We start from the raw sequence: 4,337 nt of genomic DNA, 5'->3' as shown, positions 1-4,337 counted from the left end.
ACTAAATTGCATGGGATGCTCAAAATGGGAGAGAAGGATATTAAAAAAGGGACGCATCAAGTGTTGATGGTGCAGAAATCGGCTAAGTTCAAGAAGAGTTGGTCCAAGAAAAAGGCTAAGGCAAAGGGCACGGAGACGGTAACCTCCGTCTTTGCACCGAAGTCTGGACCGGACTCGAAGACCATTTGCTATCACTGCAAGGAGACCGGTCATTTGAAGAGGAACTATAGCAAGTGGCTTGGAGAGCATGGCAAGAAGGCCGAAAATGCTTCTTCAGGCAAAGGTACACTTGTTGCATATGTCATAGACATTTACCTTGCTGACATACCTAGTAGCTCTTGGGTATTTGATATCGGATTGATTGTTCATATTTGCACCTCGATGCAGGGGCTGGTAAGAACTAGGCGTGTGGCACAAGGGGAGATTGACATAAGGGTCGGCAACAAAGCAAGAGTTGCTGCATTGAAGGTCGGCACCATGCAGCTTCAGCTTCCTTCTGGATTTATTTTGGAACTAAATAATTGTTATTACATTCCTGCACTTAGTCGAAACATTATTTATGCCTCATGCTTGATGAGTCAGGGTTATGAATTCAATTTAAAGGACAATGGTTGTTCGTTTTATTTAAATGGTATGTTCCACGGCTATGCACCCATTGTTGATGGGCTATTTATATTGAATCTAGAACATGAACCGGTCTATAACGTGAATGTGAAGAGGCATAAGCCTAATGATATAAATCCGACATACTTCTGGCATTGCCAGCTTGGACACATTAGTCTGAAATGCATGAAGAGGCTCCATGATGATGGGCTCCTAACTTCGCCCGACTTTGAGTCGTTCGAGACATCCAAATCATGCTTGCTCGGCAAGATGACTAAGTCTCCTTTCGCAAAGAGTTGCGAGAGGGCGTCCGAGCTATTGGGACTTATACATAGTGATGTGTGTGGTCCAATCAGCACAACTGCCAGAGGTGGCTATCAGTATTTCGTGACTGTTACCGACGACTTGAGTAGATATGGATATATCTATTTGATGAGGCACAAGTCGGAAACTTTTGAAAAGTTCAAAGAGTTTCAGAACAAGGTTGGAAATAAGCTCAGCAAGACTATAGAACTTCTACGATCAGATTGCGGAGGTGTGTACATGAGCCAGGAGTTTGATGATCATCTGAAAAGCCGAGGTATAGTACCTCAGCTCACAGTTCCGAGTACGCCATAGAGAAATGGCGTGTCAAAACGGAGGAATAGGACCTTGTTGGACATGGTTAGGTCAATGATGAGCAAATTAGATTTACCCTTGTCATTCTGGGGATACGCTCTAGAAACTGCAGCTTTCACACTTAACAGGGTACCATCAAAATCCGTAGATAAGACACCGCATGAGATGTGGACCGGGATGAGTCCCAGTTTGTATTTTCTAAAGATTTGGGGCTGTGAAGCATTTGTCAAGCGACTTATGTCAGACAAGCTTACACCCAAGTCGGATAAATGCATATTCATGGGATATCCGAGGGAAACCTAAGGATACAACTTCTACAACCGCGAAGAGAACAAAGTGTTTGTTGCTCGGAACGGGGTTTTCCTTGAGAAAGAGTTTCTTAGTCGGGAGGCCAGTGGGAGGACGGTCCGGCTCGAAGAAACTCGAGTACCACTCGGGGACGGCTCGGTGGGCGATGAGATCATACCGGAATCAGTCAGGGAACCCGTAGTGGAAGCGGCACCAGGACCACGGAGGTCGGAAAGATTGCGCAGAGTGCGTGATGTATTGTTGCTAGAAAGCGACGAGTCGACCACGTATGCGGAAGCGACGGTGAACCCGGATTCCGAGGCATGGCTGGAGGCCATGAGATCTGAGTTAAAGTCCATGGATGAGAATCAAGTCTGGGACTTGGTTGATCCGCCGCCTGGTGTAAAGGCCATTGGCTACAAATGGGTCTTTAAGAAGAAAACCGATGTGGATGGAAATGTTCAGATCCACAAAGCTCGGCTTGTCGCTAAAGGTATGGACAGGTTCAAGGAATTGACTACGACAAGACTTACTCGCCGATAGCAATGTTAAAGTCGGTGAGGATCGTACTAGCTATAGCTGCATATTTCGATTACGAGATATGGCAGATGGATGTCAAAACGGCTTTCCTTCACGGAAATTTAACTGAGGACGTGTATATGATACAGCCCGAGGGTTTTGTCAATCTGACTAACACTAGTAAGGTATGCAAGCTCAAGAGATCCATTTATGGGTTGAGGCAAGCATCTCGGAGTTGGAACATTCGTTTTGATGAGGTCTCGGTTTCTTCAAAAGTGATGAGGATGCTTGTTTATACAAGCAGTTAAGTGGGAGCTCGATAGTGTTTTTGATCTTGTATGTGGATGACAAACTACTGATAGGAAATGATGTTTCGATGCTGAACTCGGTCAAGGAATCATTGAATGGCAAGTTTTCAATGAAGGACCTTGGTGAGGCAGTTTACATTTTGGGTGTCAAGATCTATAGAGATAGATCGAGGAGGCTGCTCGGCCTGAGCCAGAGCACATACATAGATAAAGTGTTGAAGCGGTTCAACATGAGCGAGGCCAAGAAAGGGTTCTTGCCTATCTCACATGGTATAAGGCTAAGCGAGACTCGGAGTCCTTCGACATCTGATGAGCGAAGCAGGATGAGTCGGATTCCGTATGCCTCGGCAATTGGATCCATCATGTATGCCATGATATGTACACGGCCTGATGTTGCTTTTGCAATAAGCCTAACAAGTAGATACCAGGCCAACCCAGGTGAGAGTCACTGGGCAGCGGTAAAGATTATTTTGAAGTACCTGAAAAGGACTAAAGAGATGTTCCTAGTTTATGGAGGTGAGGAAGAGCTCGTTGTAAGGGGTTACGCCGATGCTAGTTTCCAAACCGACAGAGATGATTGTCGATCACAGTCCGGATTCGTGTACGCCATGAATGGAGGAGCAGTGAGCTGGATGAGTTCCAAGCAAGATACGGTGGCTGATTCTACCCCAGAAGCCGAATACATTGCGGCTTGTGAAGCTGCGAAGGAAGGTGTTTAGATCCGGAACTTTCTAGATGATCTTGGTATTTTTCCAGCCTCAGTAAAACCGTTGGGCCTTTATTGTGATAATTCTGGTGCCATCGCACAAGCCAAGGAGTCGAGAAATCACCACAAGTCCAGACACATAGATCAGAAATATCACCTGATACGAAAGATCGTAAAGAATGGTGATGTTGAGTTATGCAAAATTCAAACGGATGCAAATGTTGTAGATCTGTTGACTAAGCCGCTTCCACAACCCAAGCATGAGGGGCACATTAGAGCTATGGGCATTCGATGTTTATTTGATTGACTCTAGTGCAAGTGGGAGACTGTTGGAGATATGCCCTAGAGGCAATCTGTATGATGATATTTCCTATGTGTTTATGAATAAAGATAGTCCTTGGACATTATCAATGATGTGTACCAACAAGTACTGATTTGTTTGTGGGACTATGAATTGTATGATGACTGTCCTAAAAGGTCCCTAGTCGAAAGGGTTGTGTGGCGCGCAGCCGACTAGACTAGCATATAACACGGTCGATTGCTTGGTCTCACTAGCCATGGAGCATTGGATGCTAACCAGATAATATGGACTCAAAAGGATCTGGTCGGATTCGACGTAGTCGGATCCGAGTTGAGATAAGGTCCGAGTCGGACAGACCAAACTGTGAGACGCAGCGATATGTCATCTGTGAGTCTCTAGTACAACATACGTTCTATGTCCTAAGACCTGAGCTGGCGCATGTACTCAGGATGGTGACAGACTTGCTTTGGGCCAACCAAACGCTATTCCATGACTGGGTCGTTACAGAGGTAGGTTTCAGGCTTGTCCAGACCCATGCTGCGAGACATGGTCGAGCAAGATGGGATTTGCCCCTCCGATCAGGAGGGATATACTCTGGGCCCCTCATGTGATCCAACGAGGATAAGCATGGCCATGCGATTAGGATTATGAGATAATCCAGTTTGTGGTCGGCATCACTGGAATGAGAAAGAGGTCGGGCTAGCACAAGGATGACAGACTCGCCTGGAGCCCGACGATATATATCGTGTGGCAAAGTGAACAGAAGTGTGATGTACAGGTTCGCCTAACCAGCTTCATCGGACACTTGGAGTCGGCACGCTTTGCTAGAGGCTGCTATCGACTAGCCGAGTCGGATGTGATCTGACTCGCGACCAAGTGAACGAGAACCTAAGGGGTCACGCGCTTAAGGGAAGGAACCTGTGATTCCCGGTCTGAATCCACGAGTCAGAAGTGATCCTACTCGGATTCGGATCCAGGACGAACAGACTTTGGG

Source organism: Aegilops tauschii, chromosome 1 (assembly GCF_002575655.3).
Source record: "Aegilops tauschii subsp. strangulata cultivar AL8/78 chromosome 1, Aet v6.0, whole genome shotgun sequence".
Taxonomy (NCBI): Eukaryota; Viridiplantae; Streptophyta; class Magnoliopsida; order Poales; family Poaceae; genus Aegilops; species Aegilops tauschii.
This window is presented reverse-complemented; position numbering follows the sequence as displayed.